At 45.2% G+C, this 25,532-nt stretch overlaps 4 non-coding genes across 4 annotated transcripts; all 4 read right to left on the reverse strand.

The window, feature by feature from the left end:
• Window positions 1–16,511: 16,511 nt before the first annotated feature.
• TRNAS-GCU (transfer RNA serine (anticodon GCU)) lies at window positions 16,512–16,583 on the reverse strand. The gene has a single exon. It is a non-coding gene; the product is annotated as a tRNA-Ser (tRNA).
• A 1,588-nt stretch (window positions 16,584–18,171) lies between these two features.
• Window positions 18,172–18,244, reverse strand: TRNAY-GUA (transfer RNA tyrosine (anticodon GUA)). The gene has a single exon. It is a non-coding gene; the product is annotated as a tRNA-Tyr (tRNA).
• A 316-nt stretch (window positions 18,245–18,560) lies between these two features.
• TRNAC-GCA (transfer RNA cysteine (anticodon GCA)) lies at window positions 18,561–18,632 on the reverse strand. The gene has a single exon. It is a non-coding gene; the product is annotated as a tRNA-Cys (tRNA).
• Window positions 18,633–21,745: 3,113 nt separating this feature from the next.
• TRNAC-GCA (transfer RNA cysteine (anticodon GCA)) lies at window positions 21,746–21,817 on the reverse strand. The gene has a single exon. It is a non-coding gene; the product is annotated as a tRNA-Cys (tRNA).
• Between the last annotated feature and the right edge of the window lie 3,715 nt (window positions 21,818–25,532).

The raw sequence follows: 25,532 nt of genomic DNA on the forward strand, positions 1-25,532 counted from the left end.
TGAAATCATCATTCATAATTAAACGCGATTAATTAACACGTGAACGTGCGCGCCCCGGGTCGCGAATCCCAAACGCGGTAGGAGCCCCCCAACGGCACGCGGCGAAAAAAGCGCGCGGGGGGAGGAGGCAGGTCACCTCGAGCGCGTTGAAATAGTTTGGAATCTTCTTGAAAAGTAATTGCGCTATCCTGTCTCTCACTATGGTGGCTTTTTTAAGCCTTTAACATGGTCTGTCACTATTCAATGCAGTTGGTTTTCTACTGCTAAGTCAAAGAAGCTTGTACGGGCACGACCGGCTAAATGTACGCCATTTTTATAGGGGGGAATAGAGAATGATACCGATACGCCGTCGCACGCACGCCGATTGGTTGATTGCCCCTACGAGGGCCACGACACGTGCCATGAATCTGATAGACAGACAAATAAACCAATTTTTAAAAAATTAAAAAAATAATACAGTTTAATACTGAAATGTTTTGAACTAGTTAGTGATTTATGTTTAAAAATTTTGACACATTGGATTAAAAAATAGTGTTCTCACGTTAGCAGGGTATTAGTTTTTAATAACTATATATTTCAAAATGGATAAAATCCTTTTTTTCTGGCAATGGCTTACAAATAAATCTTTAGTTAGTTCCTAGTTTTGAGCAGAGAAATAATGATGAAGCGGAGAAGTTTTCTTATTAAGGTATATACTGTTTTTAAACCTGTATTGGACGTTGAAAATAAAATATATTTTTAGGGAAAACTTAGAAAAGAGCAAAAATTACATTGGAAAGGAAAGTTCAGATATTTTAATTTCACCAGTTACACCCCAACGCAGACATTACAAACATAGTCATCATCTATGTCGCTTTCACTATATCTAAAACATTGCCAGTGATACCACTTCGTGCAAAGATGACATTCACCCTATTTTTGAGTGTCGTCACTTCAGTGCATGAGAAAAATTTTCAATTTAGCCTTTTTACATTGATTAGTTGCACAATGGTTAAATAGGCGACAGGTGAAACGAACAATTTGGCAGTTTCTTCAACTTTTATGTTAATGTTGATAATGATGTCATCTACGTTTTCAGGACCCATTTCTACATCCTCTTCTTCTATTTTGGAAATTTGTTTTACCGCTATGTCAACCGCATCCTTATTTTGAACTACTAGCGTCAAACATTCTACAACTTTTTCCATTTCTCTAATAGTTTGTGATTTTCTTCAAAGCTTACTAGCTTTCAGTTGTGGCCATGCTTTAGGGTTATCCATGGATGAATACGCGTGTTCTGATTGCTGGTTTAACTTTCCCAAAGTGTTTTCATTTACTAAATGCTCTTTTGTTGCTGCTTTTACGTAAAAGTTCCCTTTTTCATACCTTATATTGCAGGTCCTTTTTTAACTGCACAGAAAAATCCTATTTTTTTCTGCTAATTTGTTATGTGGAATATTTACAACATCTTTGATGTTACTTTTTTTAATATTTGGAATTTCGTCAGTCGCATCGTTGGGTTTTCATGAATAACTAGTACCAAGGAGTGATTTAAGACACCCTTATTTGTTTCGTGACAGCTGTTATTACACCCAAGTTTCGACAGCTTCTGACACCATGAATTACAGGGCCTAACAGATCCACTTGCGTTGATTAACGATGGATCTGATGCGGTGACACACGCTTCCACTGCGGTTCCAAAAAAGGACCAGCGGATGGTCCTCACGACGTCCAAGGAGACCAAAACGCTTCGAACATGCAGGAGCAGGATGAAAATCAGTATAGCCTTGCACCAGGCAACGCCTACAAAATTTTAACACAGCCCGAGGCTTTGTTGCGAAAACTATCTGAGGGTGAAAATCACTACTCTATTCATCCGGTGAACGTCCAACCACGGAAAGATTTACTGGGCGCTTACCAAATGAAGCGCGTCGAAGCCGAGCCAGTTAGCACTTGGGACAAAAACTTGGAATACACGAGTTTCGTTCATTTGTTCCCTAAGGGTCGCTTTGGCAAGCACGATGATAGACCATTTGGGAAAATAACGGAAACCGGGTATCGTTTATCCCGTATTTTGAACAAAAGTCCAATTTTTAGACGAGACTACGCCTATCTCTACCATTCTTATCAAGAAAGCGAAATGAAACCGATTTCTATCAGTTTGAACTACGATCTTCGTGTTTAAAAACCCATGTGAATTTGGGTTGAAAATTTGCTCAGTCGAGTTGAATCTGGCGATAAAGAACTTGAGAGTAATTTAGCTACTTTCTTGGGTCATATTCGAGGAGCGAAGGACTACTGGTATAAAGTTCTTAGAAACGTTTTAGCGATGATTCGGGAATTTGGTCCTCCCTTCTGGCTTCTAACTTTTAATCCGGCCGAGTACGATGATATGGAACTGCACGATCACTTGAGAAAAGTGAATTCAGACGTTCCAGGAGTAGAGCCGATGACGGTGGCTGAATTGTTGAATTTCGACCCACTTAGCGTCAATTTGCACTTTCACAACAAAGTGCGGTCGCTGTTAAACAACTTCGTCTTGTGTAAGCAAAATCAAGTTCTTGGCATGATAGAAGATCATTTTTGGCGGGTTGAATACCAATCTCGAGGTTTACTTCACTAAAACATGCTTTTGTGGGCCAAGGACGCTCCAAAGATTGGAATTCTTCGCCCAAGGCTATTTTGGATTACGTGCAAATACACATTACGTGTTCAATTGAACTGCACCGGCTGGTAAAAAAATTACAATTTCACAACCTGTTGTTACAAGAAGGTGAAAAATTCCAAAAAAAAGACGGAGAGTGTGTCGTTACGGTTTCCCTCGAAACGTAACAAACGTTTCGACTATTAATTCCGTTAGATCAGTTACTCCTCACCGTAAAATGAAAAAGGTGCAGAAACGATTGTGCGACTTGCCAAGAAAAGAGCACTAAGAGTTAGTCATTGATTACAATCCCACGCTACTTTTGGCTTCCAAAGCCAACATGGATTTGCAATTTGTCGCTGACAAATCGGAAATAGTTACAAACTATGTTACGGCGTACGTGACAAAGGGAGACCGGGCTAACATGGACCAACCACTTTTTGCCTAGAAAGGGAACGAAAGTTTGTCCAGAAAATTAATTTAATTACCTATAGATGGAAATCTGTGACGTGCAAGCAAATAGGAATTTTTGAAGCTCTTTACAACAAGTCCGACAGCACTAGACTTATTAACACTAACTTTAAAGAAAACTGATCGAGAGTTTTGAAAGGTTACAAGGAACTCCCACGTTTGAGGGAAACTGACATATATATTCGTGTAAATGAATAGTTTCTTGGTTATGGGTATTATAAACTTGTCGCTGCGAAGCTAACTATAGTGAACTAAAATATTCGAGGACAACCAAAGTTGCTTAAAATGGTGGACAAACGAAACACATTGACACGAGGCACCATTTTGTAAAGGACTTGAGAGAAATGTTTTAAGTTTCGAGTATTGGCCAACTGACGTAATACTCGCAGACTTACTTACGAAGCTGTTAGAGCGAGTAAAATAAAAAGAACTATCATCGTCCCTGCGACTAAAATAGTACAAGTGCTGTAATATTGTATAACTTTGAGAGGGGTGTTGGAACAAAGTTAAATCTCGCGGCTAAATCTACTGTTTAGGCTTAACTAAAGGTTCTGGATCGCACCACTCTAGTATTAAAAACAAAACCACTATCTTATGATACTTGTATGATGTCTGTATGAACTTCATTCGGACATGGTATGATCAGTCCCTAACGCTCCATGACGTATTTAACGAAAATTTGAGCAAAGCTTCCTTTATGGATTTAGTTGCACCACAGGTGGCGTCCCAGGGTCAGGTGGACGTGGTCTATCTCGATCTTGCGAAGGCGTTCGATCGGTTGTCACATAGTGTTCTGGCGTTGAAACTTCGGCTGCTAGGCATCAACGGCGATATGTTACTCTGGCTTAAAGATTATTTACTGTCGCGATCGAATATCATCAAATGTAACGGTAAACTCACTACTGTCACCTATCCTATGAGATGCGGAGTTCCCCAGGGCTCATCACTGGGACCCCTACTCTTTAACATATATATTTACGATCTGCAATTTAAAATTCGACATTCTCATATTTTTCAATTTGCCGATGATAACAAGATCTGCAAAGTAGTTAATACCATTAGTGACACTATTGTATTGCAGCAGGATCTTAACTCATTTAGCTAATTGGTGCGAAATTAATAATCTACCCATCAACCCCGCCAAATCTGTACACGTCAGTTATACAAGACGTTATGGCAGGGCTATCCGGTCGCCTTACCGCATATAATCGATGGTCATCACGCGAAAAAGCATCATGAAGGATCTTGGATCCACATTCGATAGCCGTTTGTTGTTCCAGGACCACATCCATGACTGCGTTAATCGCTGCCGGCGCACCCTAGCGGTAGCGTTCAAATTGACGAGAAAATTTAAATCGATTAAACATTTTCGCCTGTTATACTTAAGCCTAGTTCGATCTCGTCTTGTTTTTGGCTGGGTTGCGTGGGGAGGCTGTGCCCAATATCTTCTGGATAGGATTGAAGGTGTACAACGTAAGTTTTTGCAATACTGCTCATACAGTTTTTTGCGCGACGAGGAGTACCGCTATGAACCTTTATTATTAATACTTAAGTTACCTACCATTGAGCATTATTGTAAAACTATTGACTTTAAATTTGTCTTTAAACTCCTTAACAATATAATCCCTCTTCCTGCTTTATTGGGAAACTTAAATATAAACGTACCTCGTCTTTTCCGAAATATTTCAAATACATTTTATGTAAATGGCTTCAGCCTTAATCCTATTAATCGCATGCAAAGATCATGCAATCTCCTACGTTTTAATCTAGATATATTCGCAATTAAACTAACGGACATCCGTTAACCCTTAATACATGTATAAAATAACATAGTACCAGCTTATCCATAGTTTACTCTTTGTCTTGTATTGTAAATTTGATTGTTGTTCTTTCGTTGTACACAATGTGCATGTTCACGTGAGTCTGTAAACGACTTTTTTCATGTACAATAAACATTCTTTTCATTTCATAACGGTAAAATTAATGAATGGGAAAATACTAAATGTAAACATATATGAACACTCTGAACCTAAATAATTATAATTAAAACGACCAAGCTTCATCTGTCTTTCTGATGGTAACCTTCTTTACAATGCAAAACAGGAATATAAATGTTTGTTCCTGAAACTATCAATATTATAAATATGTTCCATTGCTGGATAGTAGTCTGTCGCAAACAGTGTAGCGCACATCGACTTGTGCTTAAAGAAACATGCGTCAGTAAGAGTAAAAACAAGGATGATTAAACATGGCATCGAAATAGGGCGCCAGAACATTTAAACGCGAGGATAATTAAGTTTAGATCATTGCCATCAGTGTAGGACATTGACCAAAGGAAAACCGCACTACTGGTCCGACCATTAATCGATGACATTACGCATTGAGATTTATAGATGGGCGACGTATATCACCATTGCCGCTTCCAATGGAATCTAGCCTACTGTACCACCATACAAGGGACTAAGCTACACTTGTTGATGCCTCCACGATGACCAACCGAGATGAGACGCTCTAACAGCAATGCTCATCGCTTCACCAATGCATACAACCCGATTATATTACCCGAAAAATCAAGATCCAATAATCCTCAAATTCTAACCCTTTGTACTTCATTGTTTTAAAAATAAAGTTAATAATAACAAAGGCTTCATTTAATTTAACAATAGCAAAGATATTTACTGATATAATTATATGTTCAATTACATATATCATAAAATCCAATTCTAAAAAATCAAAATCAATACCATTTACGAATGTACATACCTTCGTCCTTGCTTAATGTGCACTTGTTAAACAACGAGGTTCTCTCCGCGGGAAAAAAATTTAAAGTATTTTCAAGATCGTGCACTAGATGGCGTAACATACATAGTCACAGGTGTTTGCCCTGAACTGACTTTCAGGGAGGCTATTTTTCATTCAGCTCTCGATATCGAAGTCGTATTCGATATCGATCGGCACCTCTTCGATCGAGAACTAGTTTCTCGATAAACGCTATTCTCTATTAAACCGAGATCGACATCGATGTGAGACGACTCGCCTGTCTCGACAAGAGAGTAGGTCACGTGGCTATGACGTACTTCCGTGTGTAGTCAGACCAATAAGATTTCATTATCACAATAGCAGACTGAAAAACAAAGTCACGCGGCGTTATTTTAGGCAATCCTTTTTTCATGTGTTCATTGACATGGGATAAAAGTCTTTAACTGTAGGATTGGTTTTGTAAATAATCAAAACAATATTTGTAATGTCTGAGAGACAAAGTCGCGTCCCAGTTTCACAACAAGAGACTATAGTAGAATTTTTGTCTCGTTATGAGCATTTTAAAACCAAAATATTTACAGCTTCATTCACATCCACAAGCTATGAAAGACTTTGGAGAGAATTAGCTGGAACTTTAAACAGTGATGACACAGGACCCACTAAAAGTGTGGATAAATGGAAAAAAGTAAGTAATGTCTCACGTTTATTATCATAAGTTATAAAACATGAAGGATATCCCCACTATATACAGACAATAAACCACCGTCCACCCCTGCCCTACTAGAAAAATTTAATGGAAACCAATTGGGAAAACCCAGTTTAGAAATCAATTAGAAACCAATAGTGTTTTCGCACATTTTCTTAGTAATGTGGTTTTCACCGACCCCTTAGGTGCTTACAGACTGGAAATCAAACACTAAAAATAAAGCAGCCAGAGTTAAGAAACGAATACGTGGCACTGGCGGTGGCGAAAAATCTTCAGAATTTTACAGCCTTAGAAGAAAGGCTCTTAGCCGTATATGGTGAAGAATTTCAACATGGGCTTCCCAACACATTCGAATTTGGACTTGTACGTACATTTTAATCAACTATGATAAAAGTTATTTGGTTTTTTAATGCTATTGTGGAAATTACAATGTAGCAAACAATAAAGGATAAATGAAACTGTTGATAGAACAAAAGCATGTGACTTGGGAAGCACAAACTCAAGTGCGTCGAACACAAACGCAAGTGCGTCAAACACAAACCCAAGTGCGTCGAACACAAACTCAAGTGCGTCAAACACAATGGATGTCAATGACGACGATCCAATATATCGTGGACTAGAAGAGGATAGTGTGTGAGAGTATTGTAGTGTAATAGAAGAAGGCCCAATAACAACGAAACGAAAAATGGAAACAAATTCCAAATGCAAGTTAAAATTTCATTTATTTGTTGTTTAAAACTATTGTTAACTTTCAAAAATAGGTACTCAAGACAAAAAGGGCAAATTTCCCCAAAAATGCACGAAGCAGTCTGCTTTGAAAACGTCTTCGGAACTGTTGGAGAAACTTTAATCGTCTCAAAACGAAGCTACAATGGCTATTGCGAAAGCCCCAATTAGACAAGCTGAAGCAACAGAGGCACTTGTTGTCCAGCAAAAGGTTTTCATTGAGCAACAAAAGCAATCAGTTGTAATAAGCAATGAAAGAAACACGATTGAAAAGTTGAAGTTGGCTGCAATAAGAATATCGAATGAATCAATGGCTGCTGTTTTAGAGCACCTTGTTAAAATAACAAAACTTCCCAGTATTTGCGTTTAAGCATTTATTATTATTTATTTTAATTAGTTTAGAGACAAACTTGACAAAACACGTAAATGTTTTCTAAAAACTTGAAGGATTTACGTTTATTATTTATCTAGTTCAAAGTTGGAAACGAAATAAGAAATTATTTATATATATATATTTATGTTTTATTTAATTCAAAACAATATAAACAAAGCTTAGTTACACAACTTGGGTATTGGAATATGATGAAATTAAATGACTTAAAATGTTAGTAGGGCCTTAATCTAATTATCCTCATGGGTGCATCGTCTCCTAATAATTTGTTGCCTCGTTGCTGTACCGGCTAAAAACCAATCATCACCTCTTGAGCCAACTGGACCTTGAACAGCATTAGTCTAGGCTCTATTATCGTGCCATAAACCATCTAATTCTCCAAGTTTTAATGGTTCTAGTTCATTGAAATCGTCCGGAACTCCTCTTAGTCGACATATGTTATGTAGAATTATGCAAACGTATATAATTTGTCTGGCTTTTTCTGGTGCATAATGCAATGCTCTATCTTTTAAGAGACAGCGGAAACGCTGTATAAGGACACCATTGCACCGTTCTATAACGGATCTCGCGCATTGCTGGCGCTTACTAAATCTTTCCTCCGGTGAATTTTCTGGAGCATTTACAATTGGTGTAATTAACCACGGAGTTAGTGGATATCCACTGTCACCTATTCGGGATAATAAATTTATATTTTAGTGCTTTTATCATAATTAAGATTAGAGTTCATATGTGCCTTGACCTAGAAGCCACGATCCCTTTAAATCTCCTTCTCTATAGAGTCTCTCCAAATAATCAGATATGTTTGAATTCTTGTAAATATATGTATCATGAGTTAGTTTTTTCCATGAATCTAAAATATATTTAGTAAAGTTTGATTTCACAGTTTCAGGAACAATGAAACATAAAAAACCTCCTTTAAATAGCAACTCTTCGAGCTTCTGTAGTAGGAAATTCTATGTATGTGTTTCCTAACTTTTCGGATGTTTCTTCCTTCTCCTGGCACGACCTGCAGAGGGGGTCGTCAGCAAGACCCATCAGATGGAGGTGCCTATTTAGCCGACAGTGTCCGGTCAGAAGACCGGTGGCCAGCCTAATATCCCATCTGCTGAGCGAAATTAGGTCTCTAGCACGAGACCTGCAGGGACCATTGACTAACTGTTTTGTCTGTCTCTGGCCATCCATGTCATGCCAGAGCTGGTTTTGTATGACAGTCATCCTGTCATGCAGGCTCCGTTTGACATGCCCGTAGGGGATGGGGACGGCCGGCTCCGGCCCCAAGAGCTTGGCCTCCGCGCCCCTTTTCGCAAATCTATCGGCTTGCTCATTGCCATAATAACCGCTATGCCCTGGCACCCAGTACAACAGAACCCTGTTGCAGGACGCCAGTTGCGCTAGCAGATCAAGGCAGCTACGCACCAGTTGAGAGGTAATCTGACACTGGTCCAGCGCATTCAGGGCGGCCTGACTGTCAGAATAGATCCTCACAGTCCGTCCGTTATACCCTTTGTTAATGCAGTAGTCTGCGCAATAACAGATCGCGGCAATTTCCGCTTGGAACACACTAGCAAAGGTGCCCAGGCAAGCAGAAAAACCGACCCTTGTAGTTTGGCAGTAATAGCCGGCGCCAGCGCCGGAATCAGTCTTGGAACCATCGGTGAACCAAATAGTTTCACCCCCAGTGCCAAGAGGCAGCAGGTTAGTCCACTCGGCCCGACTGGGAAAGTGGATGCTGAATGGCTTACTGAAATCAAAGCTGGTAACGGTTTTGTCAGAGCACATCGTTAACGACGGCTCAAGTGCAGCGTACTCCCGAAAGAGCTTCGTATGGCTGTAATCCCAAAGTCTTGGAACCCAACAGCCATTAATGTGGAGCCTGTAGTCCCCCTTGACAGCCTCCTCCTCAATGAAAAGATAAAGAGGTAGCATGTCAAGAAGCACCTCCAGGGAAGCAGTTGGGGTCGATCTCATGGCCCCTGTAACACCAATGCAGGCAAGCCTTTGAAGCTTGCGCAGGGCAGCCTGCACCGTCTTCAGCCGGACCCTTGTCCACCAGACAAGTGCCCCGTAAGATAGTATGGGTCTGATGATCCCAGTATAGAGCCAGTGTACAGCCTTGGGGTTGAGGCCCCAAGTCTGGCCGACTGAGCTCCTGGTCCTCCAGAAAAGCATCTTGGCCTTCTTGATACACCGATCAAGATGCGGCTTCCATGTGAGTCTGCAGTCAAAGATCACCCCCAGGTATTTCACCTCGGAGGACTTTGTCAGGACCTGGCCAAAGAAGGAGATATCATTGAACAGATCCTTAGTATTCTTCCTCGTAAACGGAACAAGGACAGTTTTATCAGGATTAACGGAAAGGTTAACCGCCTGACACCATTGCTCCACGCTAGAGAGAGCAGATCTCATAAGTGTGGTGACAGTATCCGAGAACTTCCCGGTAAAGACTATTGCTACATCGTCCGCATACCCGAAGCAGCTACAGCCCCCAGCACCCCCGAGTCTCTCCAAGAGTTCGTCCACCACCAGGCACCACAACAGGGGGGAGAGCACTCCACCCTGAGGGCAGCCCCGGCTGGTAGTCACCCCTAGAGAGTCCCCAAGGAGGGACTCCGACACCTCGCGGTCGGTATTATTATTATTATTGATGAGGAGGGTACGTGCCCTAGCACCGATGCCAAAGGCATATTGTGCATCCTCGTAATCAGGCCTTGAATAGGCCTGTAGCTGCAGCGTAGCGAAGAATTCGCTCCACCGTGAGAGAGGAGACCCTCGAGGGTTCAAGGGTGTGTGAATCAAAATATTCTAATCTAAGCGAGGCGAAGTAGTCGCACTCGCAAAGTACGTGGGCGGATGTTTCTTCCTTCTCCTGACACGACCTACAGAGAGGGTCGTCGGCAAAACCCATCAGATGGAGGTGCCTATTAAGCCGGCAATGCCCGGTCAAAAGACCGGTGGCCAGCCTAATATCCCATCTGCCGAGCGAAATTAGGTCCCTAGCACGAGACCTGCAGGGACCATCGACAAACAACTTTGTCTGTCTCTGGCCCTCCATGCTGTGCCAGAGCTGATTTTGTATGACAGTCAACCTGTCATGCAGACACCGTTTGACGTGCCTGTAGGGGATGGGGACGGCCGGCTCCGGCCCCAAGAGCTTGGCCTCCGCACCCCTTTTCGCAAATCTATCGGCTTGCTCATTGCCATAATATCCGCTATGCCCTGGCACCCAGTACAGCAGAACCCTGTTGCAGGATGCCAGTCGCGCTAGCAGGTCGAGGCAGCTACGCACCAGTTGAGAAGTAATCTGACACTGGTTCAGAGCGTTCAGGGCAGCCTGACTGACAGAATAAATTCTCACAGTCCGTCCGGTATACCCTTTGTTAATACAGTAATCTGCGCAATAACAGATCGCGGCAATTTCAGCCTGGAACACACTAGCGAAGGTGCCCAGGCAAGCAGAAAAGCCGACGCTTGTGGTTTGACAGTAATAGCCGGCGCCAGCGCCGGAATCAGTCTTGGAGCCATCGGTGAACCAAATGGTTTCACCCCCAGTGCCAAGAGGCAGCAGGTTAGTCCACTCTGCCCGACTGGGGAAGTGGATGCTGAATGGCTTAGTGAAATCAAAACTGGTAACGGTTTTGTCAGAGCACATCGTAAGCGACGGCTCAAGTGCGGCGTACTCCCGAAAGAGCTTCGTATGGCTGTAATCCCAAAGTCTTGGAACCCAACAGCCACTAATGTTGAGCCTGTAGGCTCCCATGACAGCCTCCTCCTCAATGAAGAGATGAAGAGGAAGCATGTCAAGGAGCACCTCCAGGGAAGCAGTTGGGGTCGATCTCATGGCCCCCGTAACACCAATGCAGGCAAGCCTTTGAAGCTTGCGCAGGGCAGCCTGCACCGTCTTAAGCCGGACCCTTGTCCACCAGACCTATCGCGGTCGGTAAGCATGGACTTGATCCAGCGGCCAAGAGTGTCGCTGATGCCAAATCTCTTAACAGCTTCAGTAATAACCGAGCTAGAGACCTTGTCAAAGGCCCCCTCAATATCGAGGAAGACGGCCAGTGAAATTTCCTGAAACTCGAATGCCCTGTCCAGGCAATTCGTGAGGCCGTGAAGGGCCGTCTCAGTTGATTTACCTTTTTGGTAAGCAAATTGTGAAGAAGAGAGAGGAGTTACCGAAAGTACCTCGTCTCTAATGTACCTGTCCACCAGCTTCTCCAGGATTTTGAGGAAGAAGGAGGTCAGGCATATGGGCCTAAATGCCTTCGCCTCGAGGTAGGAAACCTTCCCGGGCTTGGGAATAAAGATGACCCTAGATCGCTTCCAATCACAAGGTATGTGACCGAGAGCAATGCAAAGTCTATAGATTTTGCATAACGGAGAGGCGATGTGGTCTAAGCCCTCCTGCAAAAGCCGAGGGAAGACCCCATCGGGTCCCGGAGACTTGTAGGGCTCAAAACAGTTGACAGCCCAACGAAGCTTGGGAATCGTAACAACCTGCCTGGCTACAAGCCAGTCCTCTCTCTTCGCCCTGTGCAGAACAGGGTATAGAGAGTCAGGGTTTGTTGGATTGATTGGAGTGGAGTCAGGGAAGTGGACCTCCAGCATATGCTTGAGAGTCTCAGCCCCAGACTTAGTGTACACACCCTCCTGCAACTTAATAGTGTTAAGACGATGTGTGTTGTCGTGCGCTAGGATCTTCATGACCCTAGCCGTGGCAGTGACATTGGAGACTTGCTCACAGAAGGTCCGCCAAGAGTCCTTCTTAGCAGCTCTAATGGCCCTGTTGTAGGTATTAAGGGACTGCCTGTATCCAGTCCAATCTCCCGTGCGCTTGGCTTTGTTGAAGAGCCTGCGCGTGTATTTCCGAAGCCGGCTGAGATCCGCATTCCACCAAGGGACAAGCCTCGAGCGGTTAACGGTCTTGAGTGGGCAGTTCCGGTGAAACGACTCAATGATAGAGCTCTCTAAGTCACCAGCAGCCCTATCAAGTTCGTAAGGTGAAGTGAGTTTAGGGGTGTGACCATCTCCGTAGCGTAGGATAAGGTCTTCCTTATCGCCGGTCCAATTGGTCCGTTTTGGATTGCGTACCTCCGTCCCCGCCGGGACAGAGGTAGTCGCGACAGTAAAGCAGATGTGCCTATGATCCGACAGAGACGGCTCAGTAGACACATGCCAGTTAGGCACGGAAGACGCGAGGTTTTCCGTGGCTAGCGTGAGGTCAATGACCTCCCTTCTATTAGAAGTAACAAAAGTGGGTTCATTGTTTTGATTAAGAATATGGAGTTTACAACCAACTAAATATTCTAGTAAATCATCACCTCTCCTGTTGCAGTCAGAACTGCCCCACGTGATGTGATGAGCGTTGGCGTCGCAGCCAATGATTAGTTTGTCCCCTCTCCTTTCACATTGATCGACCAAATTGATCACCTCAATTGTCGGGAGAGAGTCCGCGTCGTGGGCAAAGTAAGCAGAGGCGGCCGTGATAGTCAACTTGGCATTCCCAGTGGCCAGGACTAGCTTCACGGCCGCCGTGTCCTGGGACGTGTACAGCGGTAGAGAGATACAGCAAAGATCCCTCCGAACCAGAATACACGCCCTAGGTCTAGCAGCAGTATGGTCATAAAATAGTGACCCTGCCGCGTCAAGACCGAGGATTTTGCCATGGCATATCCACGGTTCTTGTATGAGGGCCAGATCAAGACCCTCTATAGCAAACCTCCTGCAGAGTACCGCAGAGGCCGCCTTACTATGGTGCAGATTGATTTGAATCGCACGTAGCGTCCCCATGGTCCTTAAGAGAGGGGTTCAGAAGGGACCTAGCTACACCTCATCAGTCCCGAGAGGGCCAGTGGCACCTCCCCCCTGACAGGCAAGCTCCCAGTCCCAAGATCCTCCTCCTCACCAGGACCACTAGAACGCTCATCGGCTGAACCCCGAAGGGTCCCATCCGATTCTTCCAGTAGGGTGGACTCATCCATGGAAGAACAAACTTCCGAATGAGCCCCCCCCCTCCCCCTCTGTGCCTAGAGCGACGCCAGAGAGCTCCACAGCGAGATCCCCCATCTCACTATTCCCACCCCCTGCCGCAGACTCGGCTACAGTGGTTTTAGTGGCTTCCGTGTTCTGAAGGAGTTTGAAGGAACCCTTGTCCACTCCAGTGTAGCCCACGAAGCCAGCATTCTTAATGGCGTCCAGCGAGGAGCCATCAATAGACAGTACCCAGTATCGCACTGCCCTGTCCACGTATGTCCGAATGCACTTCCAGTGTTCGGTAGCAAAGCCATCGTTAAGGGCCTTTAGGCGCCGGAACAGCACCGCCGGCTCTTTAGTGATCTGGTCTCTGGTGCGGAACATTACCTTAAACGGCTTAGGGAGTTCGCTAGCCCTCATTACTGAGAGCACCGCATCCCCCACCACCGAGTCGGCTAAGTTTTCCTTCAACCATTGACCAGTGAACGTATCCTCACAGGAGTATACCAGGGCCCCGGCCGTCAGGCTAAAATTCGCAAGGCGCGGTAGACGGCTCCCCGAAGGTATCCCATCCAGCGCCCCTAGAATCGCCTTCTGAATAAGGCCCACGTCCTCCTCCGTGATGGCCGCCTTCGGATAGCCTTTTTTAACAATGGCCATCTTCTCGGCGCTGGCAACGGCACTATAGGACTTAGCCTTTTTAGCCGCCGCCTGCGAGGTACTGGGCGAGGGAGTCGAATCCTCCGTTCTAGGCCTCTTCAAATGGGTGTCACGTGTCGCCGCACCCCCAGCGGGGGTGGAGACCGTTCCAGACCCAGATTTGGCCTTTTCCCGAGCAATCTGTCGTTTACGGCGACGTTGCACGGTGCGTTTCGAAGCCTGACCAGTCACACGCACCGATAAATCGGCACGAGTATCGCTGGATACAGGCCCTAGCGTAGTGGTATCAGTGTGGGTTCTGCCCTGAGCAGACCCCTGCACCGTAGGTTTAGTAGTTTTGGAGTTGTTTTTATTTGAGGTTTCCATAAGAATCCCACGAGTAAGGGGGCAAGTAAACGGTCACCACCCGGTAGTCCCCCACCCGGGTGGAAGGCTAGATACAACGGGGTGTCGCCTGGTGCCCCGAGGGGACCGTTAGCGATGCCGCAGTTTTACTTCCCCGGTACCATGCAGCCCTCGGCACGATGCCTCAACACCTTGGCTTGGGAAGGACGCGTATCCGCTCAGCCCACACATCGCAGTGGTTACCAGCTCTCACCACCGAGGAGGTGTGATACATCGCATTGATGAGGACCCAAGCTAGCGTGTGTGAAGTTAAGAACGCGAGCGGGAAGCCAAAGCAAGGGGGGGAAAGAGAAAACCCCATCTAGCTTGCGTCCCCAACTTCGAGAGCTTCACATAACTCGAATGCTTTAGATTTATCTCTCAGCACCGTTTCTCTACGTAAATTTTTCCGATTCTCAATTTGGATAGTCAAATTCAATAACTCAAGACGAGCCACCGCTAATGCCATGTTTAAGTTTGAGAAAACGGGCTGGCAGACGACGTGAAGAAAATGTAACACAAGTTACACAACCTCGCGTTGATTGGTTCTAGCCTCTATCGAAACCGATCTCACCAGCTAAATTGGCGTCGAAATCGACTTCGCATTTTTCCGCTAAAGTATACTGAGAATAGCGTTTTTCGAGAAGTCGCGAGATCGATTCGAGATCGAGAGACTTCTCGATCGAAAGAATGAAGAATAGCCTCCCAGCCGAAGAAGATGTTGTCGATGTGGTGGCAGGCGAAATGGGTGTTGGCGATCCGGTGGCAGGCGAAATGGGTGCTGGCGATGCGGTGGCAGGCGAAATGGGTGCTGGCGATGCGGTGGCAGGCAAAATGGCGGCTGGCGATCCGGTGGAAGGCGAAGAAGATGTTGGCGATCCAGTGGCAGGCAAAATAGGTGCTGGCGATCCGGTGGCAGGAAAAATAGGTGCTGGCGATCCGTTGGCAGGTGAAGAAGATGTTGGCGATGCGATGGCAGGCGAAATGGGTGTTGGCGATCCGGTGGCAGGCAAAATGGGTGCTTGCTAACCGGTGGCAGGCGAAGATGTTGGCGATGCGGTGGCAGGCGAAATCGGTGCTGGCGATCCGGTGGCAGGCGAAATCGGTGCTGGCGATCCGGTGGCAGGCAACTTGGGGGCTGTCGATCCGGTGGCAGGCGAAGAAGATGTTGGCGACGCGGTGGCAGGCAAAATGGGTACTGGCAGTCCGATGGCAGGCAAAGAAGGTGTTGGCGGTCCGATGGCAGGCAAAGAAGGTGTTGGCGTTCCGATGGCAGGCGAAATGGGTACTGGCGATGCGGTGGCAGGCGAAATGGGTGTTGGCGATGCGGTGGCAGGCAAAATGGGTGCTGGGGATCTCTCTTAAAAAACTCAGTATTACCACTTATCTATGGTGAAGTAGTTATCACGTCCGCCTAACACGCGGAAGGTCTCAGGTTCGAGCCCTGGTAGATACACGTTTTAACAATCGTGATTGGACATAATTTAGCAAGATCTCTTGTGTTACCACGTATCTATGGTGTAGTGGTTATCACTCGAGTTCACCCTGAAAGAGCACGGATCATTGCATTTATTTTAGTTAAATAGACGTTACGGCTATGAACAAGGGGGAATAGCTCAGTGGTAGAGCATTCGACTGCAGATCGAGAGGTCCTTGGTTCAAACCCGTGTTCCCCCTGTAACAGCACGGATCATTGCCTTTATTTTAGTTAATTAGACATTACGGTTAGGAACAAGGGGGAATAGGTCAGTGGTAGAGCATTCGACTGCTGATCGAGAGGACCTTGATTCTAAAATAAAGGGAATGATCCGTGCTGTTACAGGGGGAACTCGGGTTTTAACCAAGGTCCTCTCGATCAGCAGTCGAACTTTCTACCACTGAGCTATTCCCCCTTGTTTATAGCCGTAATGTCGAATTAACTAAAATAAAAGGAATGATCCGTGCTGTTACAGGGGGAACTCGGGATTGGACCAAGGACCTCTCGATCAGCAGTCTAATGCGCTACCACTGAGCTATTCCCACTTGTTCATAACCGTAATGTCTAATTAACTAAAATAAAGGCAATGATCCGTGCTGTTACAGGGGGAACACGGGTTTGAACCAAGGTCCTCTCGATCTGCAGTCGAATGCTCTACCACTGAGCTATTCCCCCTTGTTCCTAACCGTAATGTCGAATTAACCAAAATAAAGGCAATGATCCGTGCTGTTACAGGGGGAACACGGGTTTGAACCAAGGTCCTCTCGATCTGCAGTCGAATGCTACACCACTGAGCTATTCCCCCTTGTTCAAGGCGAAATGTCGATTTAACTAAAATAAACGAAATGATCCGTGCTGTTACAGGGAGAACACGGGTTTGAACCAAGGACCTCTCGATCTGCAGTCGCATGCAATACCACTGAGCTATTCCCCTTGCTCATAGCCGTAATGTCTATTTAACTAAAATAAACGGAATGATCCGTGCTGTTACAGGGGGAAATCGGGTTAGAACCAAGGACCTCCCGATCAGCCGTCGAATGCTCTACCACTGAGCTATTCCCCCTTGTTCAGGACCGTTTTGTCGTTTTAACTAAAATAAACGGAATGATTCGTGCTGTTACAGGGAGAACTCGGGTTTGAACCAAGTACCTCTCGATCTGCAGTCGAATGCTACACCACTGAGCTATTACCCCTTGTTCAAGGCGTAATGTCGATTTAACTAAAATAAACGAAATGATCCGTGCTGTTACAGGGAGAACACGGGTTTGAACCAAGGACCTATCGATCTGCAGTCGCATGCAATACCACTGATCTATTCCCCTTGCTCATAGCCGTAATGTCTATTTAACTAAAATAAACGGAATGATCCGTGCTGTTACAGGGGGAAATCGGGTTAGAACCAAGGACCTCTCGATCTGCCGTCGTATGCTCTACCACTGAGCTATTCCCACTTAACTAAAATGAACGGAATGATCCGTGCTGTCACAGGGGGAACTCGGCTTTGAACCAAGGACCTCTCAATCTGCAGTCGAATGCGACACCACTGAGCTATTCCCCCTTTTTCAAGGCGTTATGTCGATTTAAGTAAAATAAACGAAATGATCCGTGCTGTTACAGGGAGAACTCGGGATTGAACCAAGGACCTCTCGATCTGCAGTCGCATGCAATACCACTGAGCTATTCCCTTTGCTCATAGCCGGAATGTCTATTTAACTAAAATAAACGGGATGATCCGTGCTGTTACAGGGGGAAATCGGGTTAGAACCAAGGACCTCTCGATCTGCCGTCGAATGCTCTACCACTGAGCTATTCCCACTTGTTCATAATCGTAATGTCGATTTAACTAAAATAAACGAAATGATCCGTGCTGTTACAGGGAGAATTGGGGTTTGAACCAGGGACCTCTCGATATGCAGTCGCATACTCTACCACTGAGCTATTCCCCCTTGCTCAGGACCGTATTGTCGTTTTAACTAAAATAAACGGAATGATTCGATCTGTTACAGGGAGAACTCGGGTTTGAACCAAGGACCTCTCGATCTACAGTCGAATGCTCTACCACTGAGCTATTTCCCTTGCTCATAGCCCAATGTCTATTTAACTAAAATAAACGGAATGATCCGTGCTGTTACATGGGGAAATCGGGTTTGAACCAAAGACCTCTCGATCTGCCGTCGAATGCTCTACCTCTGAGCTATTCCCACTTGTTCATAATCGTAATGTCGATTTAACTAAAATAAACGGAATGATCCGTTCGGTTACAGGGGGAAATCGGGTTAGAACCAAGGACCTCTCGATCTGCCGTCGAGTGCCCTACCACTGAGCTATTCCCACTTGTTCATAATCGTAATGTCGATTTAACTAACATAAACGAAATGATCCGTGCTGTTAACGGGGAAACTCGGGTTTGAACCAAGGACCTCTCGATCTGCAGTCGAATGCTCTACCGTTGAGCTATTCCCCCTTGTTCAAGGCCGTAATGTCGATTTAACTAAAATAAACGGAATGATCCGTGCTGTTACAGAAAGAACTCGGGTTTGAACCAAGGTCCTCTCGATGTGCAGTCGAATGCTCTACCACTGAGCTATAACCCCTTGTTCCTAACCGTAATGTCGAATTAACCAAAATAAAGGCAATGATCCGTGCTGTTACAGGGAGAACTCGGGTTTGAACCAAGGACCTCTCGATCTGCAGTCGAATGCTCTACCACTGAGCTATTCCTCCTTGTGCAGGACCGTATTGTCGTTTTAACTAAAATAAACGGAATGATCCGTGCTGTCACAGGGTGAACTCGGCTTTGAACCAAGTACCTCTCGATCTGAAGTCGAATGCTACACCACTGAGCTATTCCCACTTGTTCATAATCGTAATGTCGATTTAACTAAAATAAACGAAATGATCCGTGCTATTTTAGGGAGAATTGGGGTTTCAACCAAGGACCTCTAGATCTGCAGTCGCATACTCTACCACTGGGCTATTCCCCCTTGCTCAGGACCGTATTGTCGTTTTAACTAAAATAAACGGAATGATTCGTGCTGTTACAGGGAGAACTCGGGTTTGAACCAAGGTCCTCTCGATCTGCAGTCGAATGCTCTACCACTGAGCTATAACCCCTTGTTCCTAACCGTAATGTCGAATGAACCAAAATAAAGGCAATGATCCGTGCTGTCACAGGGGGAACTCGGGTTTGAACCAAGGACCTCTCGATCTGCAGTCGAATGCTCTACCACTGAGCTATTCCCACTTAACTAAAATGAACGGAATGATCCGTGCTGTCACAGGGGGAACTCGGCTTTGAACCAAGGACCTCTCAATCTGCAGTCGAATGCGACACCACTGAGCTATTCCCCCTTTTTCAAGGCGTTATGTCGATTTAAGTAAAATAAACGAAATGATCCGTGCTGTTACAGGGAGAACTCGGGATTGAACGAAGGACCTCTCGATCTGCAGTCGAATGCGAGCTTTCCCTCCTTGTTCCTAGCCGTAATGTCGATTTAACTAAAATAAACGGAATGATCCGTGCTGTTACAGGGAGAACTGAAGTTCGAACCAAGGACCTCTCGATTTGCAGTCGAATGCTCTACCACTGAGCTATTTCCCTTTGTTCTTAGCCGTAATGTCGTTTTAACTAAAATAAACGGAATGATCCGTGCTGTTACAGGGAGAACTCGGGTTTGAACCAAGGACCTCTCGATCTGCCGTCGCATACTCTACCACTGAGCTATTCCCCCTTGTACAGGACCGTATTGTCGTTTTAACTAAAATAAACGGAATGATCCGTGCTGTCACAGGGGGAACTCGGCTTTGAACCAAGTACCTCTCGATCTGCAGTCGAATGCTACACCACTGAGCTATTCCCCCTTGTTCAAGGCGAAATGTCGATTTAACTAAAATAAACGAAATGATCCGTGCTGTTACAGGGAGAACACGGGTTTGAACCAAGGACCTCTCGATCTGCAGTCGCATGCAATACCACTGAGCTATTCCCCTTGCTCATAGCCGTAATTTCTATTTAACTAAAATAAACGGAATGATCCGTGCTGTTACAGCGGGAAATCGGGTTAGAACCAAGGACCTCTCGATCTGCCGTCGTATGCTCTACCACTGAGCTATTCCCACTTAACTAAAATGAACGGAATGATCCGTGCTGTCACAGGGGGAACTCGGCTTTGAGCCAAGGACCTCTCTATCTACAGTCGAATGCTACACCACTGAGCTATTCCCCCTTTTTCAAGGCGTTATGTCGATTTAAGTAAAATAAACGAAATGATCCGTGCTGTTACAGGGAGAACTCAGGTTTGAACCAAGGACCTCTCGATCTGCAGTCGCATGCAATACCACTGAGCTATTCCCCTTGCTCATAGCCGTAATGTCTATTTAACTAAAATAAACGGGATGATCCGTGCTGTTAAAGGGAAATCGGGTTAGAACCAAGGACCTCTCGATCTGCCGTCGAATGCTCTACCACTGAGCTATTCCCACTTGTTCATAACCGTATTGTCGTTTTAACTAAAATAAACGGAATGATTCGTGCTGTTACAGGGAGAACTCGGGTTTGAACCAAGGACCTCTCGATCTGCAGTCGAATGCTCTACCACTGAGCTATTCCCCTTGCTCACAGCCCTAATGTCTATTTAACTAAAATAAACGGAATGATCCGTGCTGTTACATGGGGAAATCGGGCTTGAACCAAGGACCTCTGGATCTGCCGTCGAATGCTCTACCACTGAGCTATTCCCACTTGTTCATAATCGTAATGTCGATTTAACTAAAATAAACGAAATGATCCGTGCTGTTACATGGAGAACTCGGGTTTGAACCAAGGACCTCTCGATCTGCAGTCGCATGCAATACCACTGAGCTATTCCCCTTGCTCATAGCCGTAATGTCGATTTAACTAAAATAAACGGAATGATCCGTGCTGTTACAGAAAGAACTCGGGTTTGAACCAAGGACCTCTCGATCTGCCGTCGAATGCTCAACCACTGAGCTATTCCCACTTGTTCATAATCGAAATGTCGATTTAACTAAAATAAACGGAATGATTCGAACTACTACAGGGCGAACTCGGGTTTGAACCAAGGACTTCTCAATCTGCAGTCGAATGCTCTACCACTGAGCTATTCCCTTTTGTTCAAGACCGTAATGTCGTTTTAACTAAAATAAACGAAATGATCCGTGCCGTTACAGGAAGAACTCGGGTTTGAACCAAGGACCTCTCGATCTGCCGTCGAATGCTCTACCACTGAGCTATTCCCACTTGTTCATAATCGTAATGTCGATTTAACTAAAATAAACGAAATGATCCGTGCTGTTACAGGGAGAACTCGGGTTTGAACCAAGGACCTCTCGATCTGCAGTCGCATGCAATACCACTGAGCTATTCCCTTTGCTCATAGCCGTAATGTCTATTTAACTAAAATAAACGGAATGATCCGTTCGGTTACAGGGGGAAATCGGGTTAGAACCAAGGACCTCTCGATCTGCCGTCGAGTGCCCTACCACTGAGCTATTCCCACTTGTTCATAATCTTAATGTCGATTTAACTAACATAAACGAAATGATCCGTGCTGTTAACGGGGAAACTCGGGTTTGAACCAAGGACCTCTCGATCTGCAGTCGAATGCTCTACCGTTGAGCTATTCCCCCTTGTTCAAGGCCGTAATGTCGATTTAACTAAAATAAACGGAATGATCCGTGCTGTTACAGAAAGAACTCGGGTTTGAACCAAGGACCTCTCGATCTGCCGTCGAATGCTCTACCACTGAGCTATTCCCACTTGTTCATAATCGAAATGTCGATTTAACTAAAATAAACGGAATGATTCGAACTACTACAGGACGAACTCGGGTTTGAACCAAGGACTTCTCAATCTGCAGTCGAATGCTCTACCACTGAGCTATTCCCTTTTGTTAAAGACCGTAATGTCGTTTTAACTAAAATAAACGAAATGATCCGTGCTGTTACAGGAAGATCTCGGGTTTGAACCAAGGACCTCTCGATCTGCCGTCGAATGCTCTACCACTGAGCTCTTCCCACTTGTTCATAATCGTAATGTCGATTTAACTAAAATAAACGGAATGATTCGTGCTACTACAGGGGGAACTCGGGTTTGAACCAAGGACTTCTCAATCTGCAGTCGAATGCGCTACCACTGAGCTATTCCCCTTTGTTCATAGCCGTAATGTCGATTTAACTAAAATAAACGCAATTATCCGTGCTGTTACAGGGAAAACTCGGGTTTGAACCATGGACCTCTCGATCTGCAGACGAATGCTCTACCACTGAGCTACTCCCTTTGTTCAAGGCCGTAATGTCGATTTAACTAAAATAAACGGAATGATCCGTGCTGTTACAGGGAGAACTCGGGTTTGAACCAAGGACCTCTCGATCTGCAGTCGAATGCTCCACCACTGAGCTATTCCCCCTTCTTCAAGGCCGTAATGTCGATTTAACTAAAATGAACGGAATGATCCGTGCTGTCACAGGGGGAACTCGGCTTTGAACCAAGGACCTCTCGATCTGCAGTCCAATGCTACACCACTGAGCTATTCCCCCTTGTTCAAGGCGTTATGTCGATTTAAGTAAAATAAACGAAATGATCCGTGCTGTTACAGGGAAAACTCGGGTTTGAACCAAGGACCTCTCTATCTGCAGTCGCATGCAATACCACTGAGCTATTCCCCTTGCTCATAGCCGTAATGTCTATTTAACTAAAATTAACGGAATGATCCGTGCTGTTACAGGGGGAAATGGGGTTAGAACCAAGGACCTCTCGATCTGCCGTCGAATGCTCTACCACTGAGCTATACCCCCTTGCTCAGGACCGTATTGTCGTTTTAACTAAAATAAACGGAATGATTCGTGCTGTTACAGGGAGAACTCGGGTTTGAACCACGGACCTCTCGATCTGCAGTCGAATGCTCTACCACTGAGCTATTCCCCTTTGTTCATAGCCGTAATGTCGATTTAACTAAAATAAACGCAATTATCCGTGCTGTTACAGTGAGAACTCAGGTTTGAACCAAGGTCTTCTCAATCTGCAGTCGAATGCTCCACCACTGAGCTATTCCCCCTTCTTCAAGGCCGTAATGCCGATTTAACTAAAATGAACGGAATGATCCGTGCTGTCACAGGGGGAACTCGGCTTTGAACCAAGGACCTCTATATCTGCAGTCGAATGCTCTACCACTGAGCTATTCCCACTTGTTCATAGTCGTAATGTCGATTTAACTAAAATAAACGAAATGATCCGTGCTGTTACAGGGAGAACTCGGGTTTGAACCAAGGACCTCTCGATCTGCAGTCGAATGCGAGCTTTCCCTCCTTGTTCCTAGCCGTAATGTCGATTTAACTAAAATAATTGGAATGATCCGTGCTGTTACAGGGGGAACTCGGTTTTGAACCAAGGAACTCTCGATCTGCAGTCGAATTCGAGCTTTCCCTCCTTGTTCCTAGCCGTAATGTCGATTTAACTAAAATAAACGGAATGATCCGTGCTGTTACAGGGAGAACTGAAGTTCGAACCAAGGATCTCTCGTTCTGCAGTCGAATGCTCTACCACTGAGCTCTTCCCCCTTCTTCAAGGCCGTAATGTCGATTTAACTAAAATAAACATAATGATCCGTGTTGTTACAGGGAGAACTCGGGTTTGAACCAAGGACCTCTCGATCTGCAGTCGCATACTCTACCACTGAGCTATTCCCCCTTGTTCAAGACCGTAATGTCGATTTAATTAAAATAAACGGAATGATTCGTGTTACTACAGGGGGAACTCGGGTTTGAACCAAGGACTTCTCAATCTGCAGTCGAATGCTCTACAACTGAGCTATTCCCCCTTGTTCAAGGCCGTAATGTCGATTTAACTAAAATAAACGCAATGATCCGTGCTGTTACAGTAAGAACTCGGGTTTGAACCAAGCACCTCTCGATCTGCCGTCGAATTCTCTACCACTGAGCTATTCCTACATGTTCATAATCGTAATGTCGATTTAACTAAAATAAACGGAATGAATCGTACTACTACAGGGGGAACTCAGGTTTGAACCAAGGACTTCTTAATCTGCAGTCGAATGCTACACCACTGAGCTATTCCCCCTTGTTCAAGGCGTAATGTCGATTTAACTAAAATAAACGCAATGATCCGTGCTGTTACAGGGAGAAGTGGGTTTGAACCAAGGACCTCTCGATCTGCAATCGAATGCTCTACCACTGAGCTATTCCCCCTTGTTCAAGGCCGTAATGTCGATTTAACTAAAATAAACGAAACGATCCGTGCTGTTACAGCGAGAACTGGGGTTTGAACCATGTACCTCTCGATCTGCAGTCGAGCGCTCTACCACTGAGCTATTCCCCCTTGTTAATAGCCGTAATGTCGATTTAACTAAAATAAACGCAATGATCCGTGCTATTACAGGTAAAACTCGGGTTTGAACCATGGACCTCTCGATCTGCCGTCGAATTCTCTACCACTGAGCTATTCCTACATGTTCATAATCGTAATGTCGATTTAACTAAAATAAACGGAATGAATCGTACTACTACAGGGGGAACTCAGGTTTGAACCAAGGACTTCTTAATCTGCAGTCGAATGCTACACCACTGAGCTATTCCCCCTTGTTCAAGGCGTAATGTCGATTTAACTAAAATAAACGCAATGATCCGTGCTGTTACAGGGAGAAGTGGGTTTGAACCAAGGACCTCTCGATCTGCAATCGAATGCTCTACCACTGAGCTATTCCCCCTTGTTCAAGGCCGTAATGTCGATTTAACTAAAATAAACGAAACGATCCGTGCTGTTACAGCGAGAACTGGGGTTTGAACCATGTACCTCTCGATCTGCAGTCGAGCGCTCTACCACTGAGCTATTCCCCCTTGTTAATAGCCGTAATGTCGATTTAACTAAAATAAACGCAATGATCCGTGCTATTACAGGTAAAACTCGGGTTTGAACCATGGACCTCTCGATCTGCAGTCGAACGCTCTACCACTGAGCTATTCCCCCTTGTTTATAACTGTAATGTCGATTTAACTAAAATAAACGGAATGATCCGTGCTGTTACAGGGGGAAATCAGGTTTGAACCAAGGACCTCTCGATCTGCAGTCGAATGCTCTACCACTGAGCTATTCCTCCTTGTGCAGGACCGTATTGTCGTTTTAACTAAAATAAACGGAATGACCCGTGCTGTCACAGGGTGAACTCGGCTTTGAACCAAGTACCTCTCGATCTGAAGTCGAATGCTACACCACTGAGCTATTCCCACTTGTTCATAATCGTAATGTCGATTTAACTAAAATAAACGAAATGATCCGTGCTATTTTAGGGAGAATTGGGGTTTCAACCAAGGACCTCTAGATCTGCAG

The sequence above is a fragment of the Phalangium opilio genome, unplaced genomic scaffold (genome assembly GCF_054372755.1).
Source record: "Phalangium opilio isolate 3A_F unplaced genomic scaffold, DU_Popi_V2 ptg000487l_1, whole genome shotgun sequence".
Taxonomy (NCBI): Eukaryota; Metazoa; Arthropoda; class Arachnida; order Opiliones; family Phalangiidae; genus Phalangium; species Phalangium opilio.